The sequence below is a fragment of the Columba livia genome, chromosome 8 (assembly GCF_036013475.1).
Source record: "Columba livia isolate bColLiv1 breed racing homer chromosome 8, bColLiv1.pat.W.v2, whole genome shotgun sequence".
Classification (NCBI taxonomy): Eukaryota; Metazoa; Chordata; class Aves; order Columbiformes; family Columbidae; genus Columba; species Columba livia.
Genome location: NC_088609.1, coordinates 17,226,618 through 17,243,494, shown reverse-complemented (window position 1 = coordinate 17,243,494; position 16,877 = coordinate 17,226,618).

Here is a 16,877-nt window from a genome sequence, read left to right as displayed (position 1 = left end):
CCAAAGAAGGAATAAGATCTTGAGCTATAACTTTTTGTTCTGTAACACATATTGCAAATTACACAGGTGTACTTTCCTGTATTTTTACAGTGTTGTTTTAAAATTTACAGCAGTAGAGTCCTGGTGCTGTGTCTGTGAGATAGTTCACGTAAGCATCAGAATAGAAGATCAGTGAAGAACGCCACTGTGCTGCTTTTAAGAGTGTCAACCGAGCCTCTGTTCTGACCTCTCTTTTAGACTGTGTCTCCTCTGGGGAATAGGGAACCAATAGGTATTCATACAAAAGGCCACAGATGTGCCCCACTGCTGGGAGAGGTGATGCGCTTCTGTGCTGTGCATTGTTAAATAATAGCAGCCATACATGGTACGTATGGTAGGGCACTATTTTATAGATTAATATTATAATTGCCACTGTTTCTGATATTGTTGTAGAAGTAAAGATGTTTACTCAAAGACTTAGTATGATTCTAATTATCTTCATCACATTCTGGCTTTTTAGTCCCTTTTGGAATATCAATGGCATGTAGTGTGGAGGGGGTGTGCTTTTTGGGGTTTTGGGTTGGTGGTTTGTTTTGGTTTTTTTAATTGTTTGAAAGCTTGCTGAGGTCAAGTTGTTGCATTCTCTTTGTCCCTGCAGAGTGCCTGACCAGCTGTTGTCCTTCCCCCATACTACTTCCAGTCATAAAGCTCAAAACATACAAATCATAAGACATTATTTCTAAATCTAAATTTAGCACTATCGTGGTTTAACATGAAGACTTAACTGATTAAATGTTCAGTCTTTCCTAAATAGAAAAAAGAATATATCTTGTTACAAATAAATCTCATTTCACTTAACAGCAAAATCTTCTGTCTGAGTAATGTATAAACTAGGTGGACCTCTCTGAGAACTCATCATTCCCAGACCTCAGCCACCTTGTTTTACATAAACATCCACATTAGTTTATAAAAGTTCTAAAAATAGAGCTGAAATGTATCAAAAAGTGGATAAACTGGGACTATATGTCTACTTGCAGTGTTGCTGTTACGTGGATGCATATGTCTCTGTTACAGTGACATTGTAAAAAGAAGGTGAATTTAAGCAGTTGATTGTAATTCCACGTCTACCTGCGGACTTACAGAAATGTTAGTTTTTAAAGGGGAAACACTCTGTATTGGCAGGTGAGAATCTAAGCAGTGGGTTCCCTGAGGGCCATGGGGTGGCTGGTCTGCTCATGCGAGATCGGCTTTATCCCTTCTGCAAAGACAAGCTGAAAAGACACCTGGATTTAGTCTGCATTTTAAAGGACAAGACATTCTCATATTTCTTTTGTCAATATAGAAAGCAAACAGCCTAGCAAGAAGCAGTGTACTTTGAACAATGAAATTTTCTTAGCAGATACCAGCTGGGTTACACAGTCTCAGGTAAAGAGATCTGATTAATCTTGTTTGAGGTTAACTAGGTGATGCAGAACACTGGCTCCCTGTTCTGTTCAAATTGCATTCTGTTTTGTTTTTTCCCCCACTGAAGGCCATATTTGTTAAACTGGGTATGCTGAGGGATGTTAAACAATCAAAATGTTTGTTAAATCTGGACATGGGCATCATCCTTATCAATATTATCTGTGTGTAACACAGTCAACACAGCCCTTTTGATGATTGTTTAATCCATGTTAATGAAACTCTCTGTAAATGCCTAAATGGTATTAGTCAGATATTGATATAGAAAGTCTTCCTGGCTTACAAAATCAATCAGTTTTACAACTCCTACAGGTGAACATTGTCAGGAGGACGGCAGCGAGAAAACTGAAGATTATAGAGGAGTATAAAATACTTCGCACCACCTAAAAAGTTCAAATATTTGAAAATAAGCATTTCCTTTGAAATTGAGATAAAATGTCAGTCTTTCCTATTTCATTTCAAAGTTTAAACAAAACCATTTCTTGGAACAAACGGATCTCCATGCTGGGTGGAAGTGGCAAAGGTTTAATTAGACTTTCTTAGTGGAAAATAAAAACACTAGCAAAATAACAAATTTGTAGGTGGAAATGTTTTCATTTTTTAGACCTATTTTAGGGTATTTTATCATTTTCAGAGTTGCAGTATAGCCTTTTCTGTGAAAACTGGAAGAGTAATCAATGTCTTTCAGATGTGGTAAAGGATGTGTGGTAATGGAGAGGAGAGGAGAGATAGCATTTTCTTAGCAAATCCACTTGGTAAAGTCAGAGGACATAATTCTGGGAAAAGAGTGATCTTCAGCATGCATCAAGAGGAAAAGGGAGGCAGAACCAGAATGAGTGACCAGATGTTTCCAGACTCCACCTATGGATGCTTCGTGGGCTTTGCCCAGATGCCACCTTGCTGATCAGCGTTTCTCTCCAGGCTGGTGGCTCCATTTCAGAGCTGAACAGCAATTGCACAGCAGGTATATGCTCCGTGATGTTGGCTGTGATTTCACCTGGTCCTTTCAGTAAGCTTTTCTTAACACCAAACTCTTTTAAAAATGAAACTCTGTGGCAGTTTCTAATCACACCTTGAAACAGAAACCCATTCAGTACTTTCTCTGATATGTGTTGCTCTGAGGTGTGATGTGTGAGCTACCGTGCAAGGTCTAGAATGGTGGATTTATTTTACACCTGACATAAAAATAGTGTTTAGTTAATGTGGATTTTTTTTTTTATCAAGTTGTTTACTTAATCTCTTTGTTTTAAATAAGTTTTGGATTTTGGTATCTTTACAACAAAAACTGTTATTTCAAGACTGAGGCAACATTCCTGGCAAGTCTGGAACTTAGAAAGAAATCAAGGGACAAATGACTTAGATCAGCTCTCTGGGATATACTTGAATATAGCAGGAATCATAGAAGGCATGGGTAAATTACAAGGACAAATGAAAAAAAGAGCAAAAATTATCCTGATGAAATGACTCTCTTGCTGTGTCCTGTACCAGTATCCGCTGGATAACTAATGCCACTGTATTGATTATTATTTGCTTGCTTGAGCTACAGGAGAAGAGAGAACAATTTCTTCCATAAATTATGCAATTATTCCTCCCTTGTATACTGGATTTTCTTTATTTTAGACAAATACTCTAATCCACGTGCAGCAAGCAGTTGAGAGGTTAATTTCACATCTGTGGACAAGCCTCAGAAGAATACAGTGCACTGTAGGAATAACAGGAGCTGTTAGTTCTAATTTGGCTTTTAGGCATATATGATTTTTAAATTAAATCTCCTGTTAGAACAATTGTACAAACATGTTAAGTCATGAAAGAAAGAATAGCCAGTAAAACCTCCCAGGATCTCAGTGTCTAAATCAGACTGAGGTGGATTTGCCTGCATTATTCAATTAAGCATCTATTTGAAGACAGATCAAATGACCATTATTTTTGCATTCTTTCCGTAAGTAATTCAGAAATAACCCCAGGTTTACTCAAGGCACTGTGTTTACTCTGATGGGAAAGAAGTTTAGGCAATGAAAAAATTACAAGAGATGCCGGAATTTGAAATGCCAGAACTTTTGTAACTGTTCCAAGGCTGGAGTGCTGGTGGGATGCGGCATCAGAGAGGAGCCCGGTGCTGAGGGGTGACTGCGTGTTACCTCGTTTTGCAGAAGCTGCTTTAACAGAAGAGAGCTCCTGTCAAGGATAAAATGTGCATGTTGTAGTGCACAAAGGAATTTTTTTCTCAGCACCTGTCTTATCCTCTTCTGCTTCAGATCAGCAAATTAGTGATGTGTTTAGAGAATTCATGCACCTTGTGAGCGTCAGCTGAAGGGGGAACATGTGGAGTGAATATGAGGGTGATGTCTTGATATGTGTAGGGAAAATGCAATATATTTACTGAGAAATTCAGAGATTGTATGGGAAAATAGCAAGTGGAACAAAGAGGAACATGCTTAATCTCCCTGGTTCATAAAGTGCTGTTGTTTAAGTGCCAGCTCTCGGGGTTGAACTAAGATGTATTTGTAATGAGAGCTGTAGCCTCTTGACTATTTTTAAGTGTGTTTTTCAAAATATGGGGGAAAAAAATGTAGATCTGCAGAAAATATTGTGTAAATGGAACTTATAATTGTGTTTAAGTAGCTTTTCTATGTTACTATCATTAATGACTGATGTTGACATAGTGCTTAGCACCAGTTTCTTAGTACCATACTTTTGGTGTTGCTGATAAGTGGTAAGAACATGGTTTCTGTCACTACTATGACTTTGCCTAGCTGACTTGAATATTTTTTACTAAATCTTCTGTCTGGCCCATATTATTTAATTTGCATTCATTAAACCTAGCAACTGGGGAACTGAAACAAAAAGTTATTTTGTTACAAGCAAGCTACTTTTGTTTTCTTTGCCAGTTTGTGTTTACATTTATAATGGCATTCCAGGCCAGCTCATTTTCTCTTCTGAGGGACTTTGTTTTCAGTTATAATTACAGCTGAGAAACCAACTGCTTTTTATGAAACTAAAACTTTATGAAACCCCACCTTTTTTTGTCCCTTGAGAACACAGTGCTATTCTTGGAATGGAAAAAAACCCAAACAAACACCAAAAACCCCTCTAGCAGTCTGAAGGCAGACATCTATTTTCCTTTGCATTCATTATATCCTACAGCACCGTGCAGAAGCTGATGACAGGCTCAGAAGGGCAGAGATCAATTCTCATCTACTGAATATCTAAGTAATAATCTATGACCAATCATCAGAAAAAAGTTGTTGCAGTTTGCCGAAGTTCTGCTGTTGCTCCTGGCTTTAACCTCTCTTTCCTCTGTTTTTAACTACTCAGGTTTTACTCATCAGTTCTCCCATTTTGTGGTCAGTATAATTTCTGTTGTTGGGAGATGTGTTTATTCATTTATGGAAAGATGTTTTATCATGTTTAAGTGGCAGGACTGTAACAATCCAGACTGTTGACAGATTGCAAGCTGTTAACTTTCTTGTAATGATTGTAGTTCTTATCCTGGTTTTGGTTTGATTTTGTTTTTTAAGCTTATATCTCTTGCAGGATATGTAACATAACCTTGCATGTCTTGCTGGTCCTTAAATGCTTTTGAATGAACTCAAATGTGACCAAATAGTCCCCAAAACCTATTGAGATGCCACTGAATCAAGAAGGTGGTTTCCTGCCAAAAACTGTGAACAGGATGTGACAAGATTTTTAGATCACTTTAGCTAGTAACACAAGATTTTTAAATCGTAAGCAGCTGGGCATCAAATCATGCAGCTGTGTTGTCTTTTGCACCAACAGGCTATCATCTTTTAATGGAGTAGTGTTTACTCTCTGTGGTTTGTCTCACACCTCTTTGTCATTAATTAGAGAGAGTTTATGTGCTCAGGGACTTCTTTTCCTTAAGATACATGTAACCTTTGAATATTTTCAGCCATGGATGTAATACCTTAAGCTTCCTGCTTAATCCAGTTGCTGGTTTTAAATAGTTACATTTTTTTAAACAAACTTTTCCCGAAGCAGACTCAAATGCGTATGAAATTATCTTCATATACAGCAGAGCTCAATTTGGACTGGAATGTTCTCAGAGTGTGATAAGAGTGTTTTGTGCTCTTTGGAATTTAGGATTATTTTAGAGGGAGACACTGAGAGCTCCAACAATTCTTTTTCTGAAACCATCTAGAGGCAAGATCATCACCTAGTCCAACACCCCTGCAATAAGCAGGAAAACCTTACTAAGCAATTACTGTTTGGTGCTTCATTGTTGCCCTTTTTGGAATACCATGTTCAGAGCCATTTGAAAAATGTAGCAGAGATAAGGCTTCCATGGTATGTTGTTTCTTGATGCATGGGACCCTACGGCACAAGATGTTGCTGCGAGCAGCCTGGGATGTTCGTGGGCGATGGTTCTGTAAATGGATACCGAAGTGCAGCTTCTTTGGGCTTGTCTAGCAGGAGCAAAGGCACAGTGCAAAGAGAGGAAATTACAATGATTTAAGGGATGAAACTATAACTAGGGGAACACTTAATAAAAATTAGTGAGAGACCCATTAGAAGTTGCTATGTCTTCAGCCAGCAGGTATATCTAGAACTTGCTTCCACAGGAAGCTGAGGAGATGAGGTAGTCATTGGATTCAGAAAGGCATTAAATTCATGGACAACAGATCCACAAATAGAAGCTGAAATGGGTGAGAATCCTCCAACATCCCTAATGTAACAGGTGTGAATGCTCAGCAACTGTGAGGGTAACAGAACAAGAAAGCAGTTTGTTTCTTGTGCTTCCCCTATTTAGCTACTTCTGTCACCACTGGAGACAGGCTACTGTGGCATTTCTTATGTCCTTATATGTTTAATTCATTGTTCAGGCCACCAGACAATCAAGATTTAAAGCATTTACCCCTGAAGAGCCTGCAAGTGCCTTGTATGTGCACAAGATTTTGCTAGACTCAGGCCCTATACTTTATTTGGTTAAATAGTGCCATGAACATTTACTCAGCTACATAAATAATCACATCCAGTTCGTGCTGTCAGCTGAGCCAAAGTAGAGATTTTAAGTGCCAAGGGCTTAGAACATCTCTTTCTAATTTTACCCTGGCTCAAAGTATGTTTAGTAGATGAGGTATAGATAAAATCAGATAAGCAAAATTATTTAGTATTCTGTCACTTGTAAAATGTTTATCAGTTAAAAATAAGAGGTGAGAAAAATAAGTTAATGTCTTATGGGAAACAAAACCATATCTAATGGCTGGATTAGGAGCCTGTGTTTAATAAGCAACAAGACATGATTACAAACAGTCCACAGTGGCTGGTGACAGACATCCTGGTTTTGTGGTTTGTGCACACTTCACAAAGAGATGCTACCTGCAGAGGTAGCAAATCTCTGTGTGTTGTCTTAGCTGTAGCTAATTAGCTGGAAGATGGATAGGAAAACATGAGTGACTAAACTGAGTACGGGAGCTGTTTGGATATGTTCCAGCTGACTGGTTTTCTGATAGAAAACGCTGATTCTTACAAATAAAAACATTTTGCTAGAATATGTAGTCTCAATGAGATTGTCATTTGTGCTCCACCCAGATTGTTGTCCCACTTTGCCAGGCTCTTTGATGGTCTGCCAGGCAGATGATGTAGAGGTGAAGCTCTTTGGTTCTTCCTCCACTGGGTGTGCAGGGTGCCCTGGCTGGGCTGGGCTGGCTGAACTCTCCACCCTGGGGCTGTGCAGCCAGTGACCAGATCTGTTCCCACAGCCCCCCAGCTGACTGTGTTGGCTGCCAAAGTCTACCGTTCCAGATGATATTTTTTATTTTGTTTGAAATATTTACACATTGGATAGGAATTCTTCCAGGCAGCTCCATTAATACAGAAAGACCCTGGAGACAAGAGGAGCCCTTAGGGAAAATACAACAGATGCATTTTTTTCTTCTGCAGGAAAAACTTCACTGGGTTTCCTGATTATTGATTTTTAGATCAGGAGGAATCTGCAGTGTTTTTCTGAATTATTTCCAGCTGACATGGGCTATTCCTTCTCTTAGCAGCGAATAATATCTAATGGCATATGCTAAGCTTCATCCTTAATTTGTTTATGAAATGGAACTAGTGGCACAAAGGATGCTGAGACAGGTTCATTTGCACAAACATTTATTAGTGGGTTTCATACCTGATGGCATACATCAAATCTAATGATGCATGTTACTTTTGGGGAGACAGAGGCAGAAAAGGGAAAAGAAAAGGTGTCAGTAGCTGTCTGAGAAGAGGAAAAAGCTCTGCCGCAGCATTCGAGGTGAGAGGTTTCAGAGCTGCAATGAGAAGTAGGCCACAGCATTGCAAATGGGGGCCCCCATCACTACAAAGGGTAAGGCACCCTGCAACAGGCTGAGATGTTTTCTCTCTCCAAGTAGTTGCAGGGCCTGTTCATCTCTTTCAATACCTCATTTGTTATCAAGCACTCATTTAAAATTAACAGGATTGTGCCTGTGTGAAGGCCCTTCATGAGTTCGGATGATTTTGTAACGGTTTGTAGTTCCTCAATCAAAAATATAACTGTTTTACTGGTTTTGCAACCATGAGTATAGCTGGAACGACAGAGCAAGAACAAACAACTGTGTGTTCCTCTGCATCAGCAAACGTTTATTTCAGTTACTATATTTGTATCTTTTTTTGGCTCTGAGGTGTACAGGTTCTCCATCAGAGAGATTTATTTTGTGCTTGGTAGTTTATATCTTTGTGTCATGGATGTCAAGACTTTGCGACGTACAAGGCAATAAAAATGTTGAGCTCAGCAAGCTATGTTCTGTAAGAAATCTCAGCCATGAACTTGTCCTTCCTGGAAAGGAAGATAAAATATTATATCAAGGAGAAAGCCAGTTACGTTTGTTTCTCACAGCACAAGGACTAACCCTGATGGTAGGAAGTATGTATCCATCTTTGTCTTTTCTGTACCAAATCTACCGTACTAATAAGGAAAGAAGGAAGAAGAAAAATGGGGCAATTGCTAGACAATTAATTTTTGCAAAAGAGAAAAAGTATGTTTACAGAACAATGTTTATGTAATGGGATGGAACAACCATTAGTGACTTTAAACATGAGCTATTTCAGTTCCTATAACTCCCAGATGTTTCTGCTGTCAGGGGCTGGCTGTCCCTCAGCCCCACCACTTGTGCATCCTTAAAAGAGAGATGGAGGCATGGGGTTCTACCTCACAGCTGAACAGACCAAATGGTGATGTGCTGCTGCATGGAGTGCTCTGGCTGTTTCTCCATGTGCTGGTCTAGCCCTCAGATGATCTCTGGGTACAATTAAGCTGGCTGTTTGGTGCAGAAATAATGTTGGTGATTGTGTTTTTTGGTGGGGTTTGGTTTTGTTGGTGTGGTTTTTTTTGTTTTTGTTTTTTTTTTCACTTGCCTAGTTGCTATATCTGATATGAGAGAAATAATGGGAACAGTGCAGGGTAAAGCTCCTGCCAGTGCTTCTCTGTGTTACACTGGCTTGGCTGCATAGCATTGTACCCTAAGGAACATGTAGATTACTCCTTTGTTCAGGGGCAAATCCCATGCCTGGGGTTTGGGACACCTACAAAAGAATCCTCTGAGGGACAGAAGTTCAGGAAGAAAAAAATAGGTTTTGGATCCACAAAATACCCAAATTACTTCCCCTGTTTAGTCATAATTCGTTAAATAAGAATAAAGCCAGTTTTTAGAAGTGTGTATTATAACAATAAGAAAAAAACAGGGTTAGGTTGAAAGACTGGAGATGACCTCACGGCAAAATGTCTAATCTTCATCTGGAATCATGCCTTTTCTCTTTGTTTTCTTTGGGACTCTGTAGTTATCAAACAAACAAACCAACATCCAACCAAACACCACCCCCCTTCCAAAACCAAAAACAACTCCAGCACAGTAGCTAGATGAAGACATTTTATAAAACCCTCTTTGGTTGGTTGGTTTGTTTTGTTTGGGTTTTTTTGTTTCCTCCTGTGAAACATTGCCTTTTAACCCTGAACTGAGGGACAGTGGAGAAGCAAGTTATTATTATTCTATTTCTATTATATATATGTTTACTAGTAGTGTATTAGTATTTTGTTATTTTATTAAACTGTTTGTCTCAATCAAAGTTTCCCCTTTTGATTTTCTCACCTATTTGGGGGGTGTGGGAGAGTGAGAGAGCAGCTGTTGTGGTTATATTGCTAGCTTGGGCTAAACCATGACAACATATTATATTGGCTGTCTCAATGGGCTGAATACTACAAGAAGGTTTGCGATACGTTTCAAAGAGGTGCTTTACCATCACATCTTGTCACTGGCTCAGGGTTTGTGGTTGCAATGAGGCTGCTGTGATCAAGTTTCAGTGACAATAGTTTAGTTTTAGTACTGTTATGTGGTGTTATACACAGGACGCAGCCAGTTTGTTTTGGGGTTCTTTGTTAAAAATATACGCAATCCACATCTGTGGTGAAGATTCCAGTTCTGAAGTTGTCACATTCCTTTAATCTCTGGGAAGGGGCAGGAGAGGCATGAGCTCCAGGAGGCAAGGACATCTTACACTTTTAGAAGGTACTTTGGAGAATGTGTTCACATTATTTTGGTTCCATGCATTCCAAAATTAAAAGCAGTTTTACTCTATGAAGATGTTAAAATAATCTGATCTCATAGTGAAAAAGTGGAAAATGAACTTCCCAGTATACTATTTAAAGCCTCGCTTGTATTAAATGATCCTGCCTCTTGTAGGACAATATCAAAAGAATCAGCCTTCTTGGGACTAGAGGCAAATTTCAAAAAGCTGCCAGAGCTCATTTACCAGCAAAGGTGGTTCTTGCAAGTTTGCTGGGAAAGAAGCAAGGTATAATAACAGGAGTGTTGACCTACCTTCCTTTTCCCCAAATATATTCTAAGGATCACCTCAAAAATATTGTGTCTGTAGTGTGTAATGGCTCCTCATTCTCAAAAAAGGATATATATTGTCTCATTTCCAAAATGCTTGTCTTCCATTTCCCTCATCATTGCATAGCACTTTTAGGAGACTTTCCGTGTCCTGAACCTCATCTCTTCTCATAACTAGATGGAAGAGGCTTTATAAAAGTCTCTTTCAGTGGGAAATTTTTTAAATAACAGCTCTCTAATACTGGAACAATTTTGAAGACTAAATGCATTGTTTAGCTTAGTTTATTTTTTTATAATTATTTAAGATGATAAGTTAATACACTTTTGTGCAAAATCATCATGTTCACCAGAATAATTAGATTATCCCACTTAACATCTGTATATTTTAACTGTAAACAGGGAAGCAAATCAAGAATTACTAGGAGGCTCTGGTTTATTTTCTTCACGCAACTCTAGGCTCAGTGCCATAGAGGTCTTCTTACCCAAAATCCAGGAAAGGCTTTTTGGACATGAAGTGCATGATGGTGGCTGTTTTGAGAGGGGGAAAAAAAATATTTGATTTTCTGTGAGCTTAGAAATTCAGAAGCATCATGTGGGCAAAGGAAGGAGGAGACATCCTTGAGATGCATTCAAACCAGCAATAAGCCAGATTCAAGGAACTGGCCACCAAGGAAAACACATTTTAAAAAAGCAACCATCTACTTGTTGTCTAATTGCAGTTATATTATTTGTTTAGCTGGAAATGTGCTTACTCTTAACTTTCAGGCTGAATCAGAGGACTTGTTTAACCTATACAATATAACATTTTTTTTCCCTTTGTAGTTTCCTGGCTTTACCTTACCAATCACAGTGTAAACCTTTGACATATTTCCAGGGGAACTTATCTAACTTATATTGTATAAAAGAGTATTTTACAATATTGACCAAAATATTTATTTAATCATCAATTCATAGTAATGACACTGAAAGCCTTTCATAGAAAGATGCAGGGTTTGAGTGACTTGTGACTTCCTCTGGCATGTGTGTTAAGTTATGACTAGCTTTACTACCGAACTCATGACAAAACCATGGAACTACTGCAGTTCTGTGAGACTCCGTGAAATCTAGCTGGAGAACAGGAACTTGATTCTCTGGGTGGCTGCAGCAGTTCCTGCTGCAGGGAGCAGAGCTCAGCTGTCAGCACCTGAGCCCTTGTCGAGATTTGCAGTGTATCATATCCAGATAAACTCAATTTGCTGTTTTATGCTGTGAGTTTCAGCTGTTGCTTCATTATCAGCTGAATCATTCCTGCACTAGGAAAGGAAATCTCAAAGAATAGGTTAGATAACCGGATACAAACTGTCCCTTCCTCCAGTATGGGAAAGATTAAAATTTGAGATCATTCAATTTGAGGACATAACTGCAAAACATAAGAATGGTAATAGAGAAACGTGGGAAGAAAAAAAAGGAAAAGTGACATTGAGGAGGTCAGGAAAGATAATGGGTATTGCACGGCTTGCAGGGTACCATGACTACTTCAAGTCTGTGTATGTTTAGAGGGGAACAGGAAACAGGAGGCAAGTTTTAGGCTGTTAGATTGGGCAAGCAGTTCCTTTGAGGATGAACTGGTTAGTTCTATAGTGCCTACGCTTGTTGCTGGGATTTGCTACGTAGTCCTGAAATGTACATCATAAAGGGAGGGCTGTAGGGATTAGTGTGCACTCTTGCAAAGTGATTTCTTTTTTTCTCTTGACAAGAACATTTTTCCTTCTTGTTGGTAGTGAAAAGGAAACTTAAGGAATAGGTACAGTATTTGTGAGTTGCACCAAATACTACCAAAGATTGGATTAATATTGACTTATATAAAAGATAAGTAGGAAAAGCTATACACACTTCTGCTTGCCCATCTTTTATGGCTCAGACAACTCACACTGAATGTGAGATCCTTTGTGTACAATACATTGAGCTGAGCTGAAATTGCAATGAATCTGAAACAGCTGCAGTATGAACTGAATGTACTGAACCACAAAACTTAGGAAAAATAGTCTTATCTCATGTTCTGCTGTTTCTGAGCCTGATGCCAGAAGTAAGTCAGAGTTTTGTTTGTTTGCTTGTTTTTAAGAACTAATAGGATTTGGAAATAAAATATTTGCATAGGCGTCAGATACATTTTTTGTTCCATCCTCTTTCTTAAACTGATGTTGAGGGTGTACCACTATTACTGAAAGTTAATACACCATTTTTGGGCAAAACGACTCTAGTTTTTGGTGAGACATACTGTAGCAGTCACATTTAATGAGAAAATCACAGTAGCTCTTTAAAGTCACCAGTCAGTACTAATATAGCATTGTGGTTAGTTAACTGCTTAAATCCAGTCTTACAGCAATAGGCTGCTCCTGGTGAAATTATTTCCTATGCTACCTTGTGAGGTTATTTAACTGTTACTAGCTTGAGAAGGTTTATGTTTTTCACTTTACTTCCCAGACCTAAGCTTCCAGCTTTGTGTATAAGCATGCAAATAAATGTCAGGAATTTAGGAAAGGGCAGAATGACCGAATATCTAATTAAAACCTTGTGCAGTTGTGATTCAGGCTTCTAAACCAAAGTTCATGGGAGCTAATCAAATGCAGGTCATACAACTATGTGCATAAACACAGACAATAACCTAACTTCTGGCACCTGTTTTTTGGGGAAGTTTGGCACAGATTTCCTGAGTGTAGCAGATAAGCCATTGCTACTTGACAGCTTCTCCAGAGAGTCACTGTGATAGCTGTTTTGTGATGCACCTTCTATTAATCTTAAGAAAACAAGGACAGGCTCTCATCATCACATTTCAATCTCCTCTTCTGTATTTCCTCAGAACTCAGAAGGAATTTGGCCAGGCCACTCCATTGGTCCATCTTTACTGGAAATTTGTTCTGAATTAATTGGCAGACTCTGTAATGCTTTTCTACTTTTGCCAATAGTGATTACAAACCAGTGCAATAGCAACTTAGAGCTGACAACTACTCAGTTGCTTAAAAATAAGATAGCTGTCCTCCTGAGGATATGGACTGCAAGCAGAAAGTTCTCTTTTTGTTAATGTTCCTTAATGGAATTGCTGTTCCAAGTTTCTCTGCTTTCTCTAATCATGTTGTTATGTCAAGGGGGTTTGCATATGTACTTGGAAATAAAACACAGTGCTTCAAACTAGACATAATGATGTTTTAGAGAACACTAGAGAAAAGAAATTTCAGGAAAAATATACTATACATTTGGAGGGAGATATTCACATCTAAATTTAGCCATATAGGTAATCTCAGTAAGGGCAGCCTAACTAGGAACAGGTAGTGGTTTCTTCCCCACTGTAGACAGGGCTTAACAGTTCATTTAGCAGCTGCTGCTGATTAAAATATTGAATTCCTGTTGGTTTGGGGTTGTCCTGAATGCTGAACAGGTGATGTGGTTACTGCTAATGGAGCAATTATCAGCTCCTATATAGAGATGCTAAAGTTTTAGGAGGTTTTGAGTGAAGGTTGATTGTATGTTTGAAGGGGAAGGAAAAAAATGAATGGAGGTGTTTTGTAAGTTTTAATGTCATGGGCTTGTTTAAGGTATTTATGTAAAACATATAGCTGAGTGTTTTAAGAAGTGAAAGCTGTGCTGAATTATCTTTCAAATTCACTAAAAGGATACTTCATCCGAATCATCTGAGCAGCTGAGGTTAGAACATTCTGGTACCAAGCTCCTCCAGTACAGATGGCTGTGTATATAACCTGCAGGTGAGTTCAGTGGTACCCTAGTACTGCAATTTTAAGTAAATATATTTAATCAATTGAATAATCACTCATATTTTAACAGAGGTTCCCCTGCAATGTGGGCTTGAACCCCTTCAGGGAGAGGAAAGACCAGAAGCTGAGTTTCCTACATCCTGGGTGAATGTCACCTCCTTTTCCACTGATTGTACCGGTTTTTTAAAACAAAGATTGTGAACTCTCTTCAGCCAGTTAAAGGGACATAGTTCAGAGCAGCAAAGTCTTACTGCATGCTATGCTGATGTTGTTCTAGGATATTAAAGTGCCTAGAAGCACTGCTTCTCAGAAGTTTGTACTGTTTCTTGCAGACAGAAATCACCTTGGTCTGCCTATATGTTGAGCTGCTGGGAAGGGTCATTACTGTAGCTGTCTTGGGCTCAGTGGTGCATAGACCTGCCTACAAGGCCAGGGGTCTTTCTTGGAGGTTTTTGCTGCGTAACTTCTAAGCACCTTGTTGCACGGGCAAGAGTTTATGTCTGGTTTGGTAACGAGCTGGTCAAGCTTGATTCTGCTTGCAAAGTACTTGAAGGATAACCTGTAGAGTCAATACAAGGCTAAGGTATGTCTGGCCAGAGTATGCAAAAGACAGTGTGTCTCTTATCAGTTCTATTTCCTCTTTGTATATTCTATTTTAAAAATTTGACTGTAATACTTCCCATAACTGCTGAGAAATAAGCCTGAGGAGCAGGGGTATAGATTTGAACTGCTACCAGGTAGACAGAATGTCACTGCTCAATAACTTATTGATGTTAGCAGGGCTCACGGAGCTGGTGCTTGGAGTCTGACTAGCAGCATTTCCCAGCAGTACACAGAGATGTGTGTGTACTCCTCTGTTCGTTTTTGCTTTAAGCTCATCTTTGTGCTTTTTCTGGGAAAAGAGTTTTTAGCCAACTCCTACATTTGTTGCCTTCTGCCGCGTGCCCTGTACCCAAGGATACTCAACAGAGAGCAGTGCTACTACTGAGCCCAGCCAGACCTGCTCTGGTAGCTCCCATAAGCTTTTCCTTCGCTCCTTGGCATTTAGTGAGCTGCACTGGCTGCTTATCTATGAAATACCTTTTATTACTGCGGCCATTTCCTCGGACATGACCCTGTCAGAAGTCATAATAATAAGAAAAAAAAATGGCAAATATTGGTCCTTTACTTTTTTTGTTGGTTTAATTTACTTTTGAAATCCAATGCGGAGCCTGAAAGCATCCCCTTTAAGATCTGTAGTATTTTGCTTGCATCATAGTCTATATGAAGTGGTATCCGAAGTGCAAAATATAGCACATGACTTAGAGTGAATTAGGGATGGTTTTGCTACTGACAACATTAAATGCAGCTCAATTTTCCAGACTTGATTAACTTTAAATTTGGGCACCAGAACAAGTATGATGTTTTTTTCTATTAAAATAAGTCACTTTTATATGAAAAATGCACTTCATGGAAATTTCTACGAGTGACGTTATGTCATCTTTGCAAACCACTAGAGTTTCTTTGCTCTTTCTTGTTTAATGTTGGCATGTTGTACCCATAAAGAGGCAAAGGGGAGAAAGAGAGAGCAGGTTACACCACAGGCTTTCTTGCATAAAATTAGGCTGTGAGTGGGTTTCACAATCCTTTTACAAATTAAAGGGTTAAAAAAGAGATATATATTATTTAGAAGTATAAGGACTTTCAGTAATGAAAATGCTGAAATTGTCACTGTGCATCTCTTCTTGAAGAAAACAAATGTCTGAGCATGTTTCCTTACTTCCATCTGATATATTCTCTTGAAAACAGTTATAGAAAGCCACTGTAGGATAAATGTTTTTGATATTGCAAGTGTATACAAAAGAATCCTATCTATTCATTTCACATCACTGAAACCTACCTGGGCTTAATGAATTACCCCTTCTTGCTAACCTTCCTTGAAGTAGTTAGGTACTTGCTTTGTTAGTTAAGGTTTTGCATAATTATAGTTGTTGATATATTGCCACTATGTCATAGGTGATAGTATCTGAAAAGAAAAAGAGGGCCAAAAATAAGTGCTACAGAGAATTAATGTTCCAGTTATAAATCTGCAAGCAAATTCGAACAGTCTGTTCTAAAAAATTTTGTACTTTTGGCATAGAAAGACAGAAAAGCTACGTTGGTAAGCTGCAGAAAGTTTGTGTATATGTTGGGGGGAGGTTTGTGTGTTTTAAATCTTGCCAGATCTCTCTGGTCTGAAGTCAGTACAGCTTTGCTAATGTGGAGCTAATTGTTGGCTTTAATGTTATAATGGGGATCAGGCTTGATATTCCCATCATGTCTTGTATGTGTGAATTTGCGCAAAGCTTGTCTTGTGAATTGCCTTTCATTTATTTGTTTACAAGATAAAACCAAAATATACTTAACTGCAAGGACTCCAGAGGGATTTAGAACACTAGTGACTGTTAGTACCATGTCCTGGGTCAAACCCTATCTATGTCTAAATTATGTCTTTCTGAATTTCTGTCTTTTTGAGAGATGGGATTGTTCACCTTTTCAAACAAATCTTTCTTTTCTAAAATATCTTTAAAAATACTTTTTACAGACTTCTTTTTTTTTTTCCCCAAAATCTAGAAAGATTTAAAATGTAACAAATCAATTTATCAAACAATCAACCTTGCCCTATTTCTGTTTTACTATGGGTTTGGTATACTCTTAGGTGACACACTGTATCTTGAGTACCACTTCTTCCTCCTGAGGGTGTTCCTAGGCAGGGGAGAAGGTGGGCTGTCTGTCAGCAACGCTTTTGTATCTCACCAGGTAGCAAACACTCTTTCTCCTGTAGTCCAGGTGAGACAAACAAATGCCAAACAGAAAACCT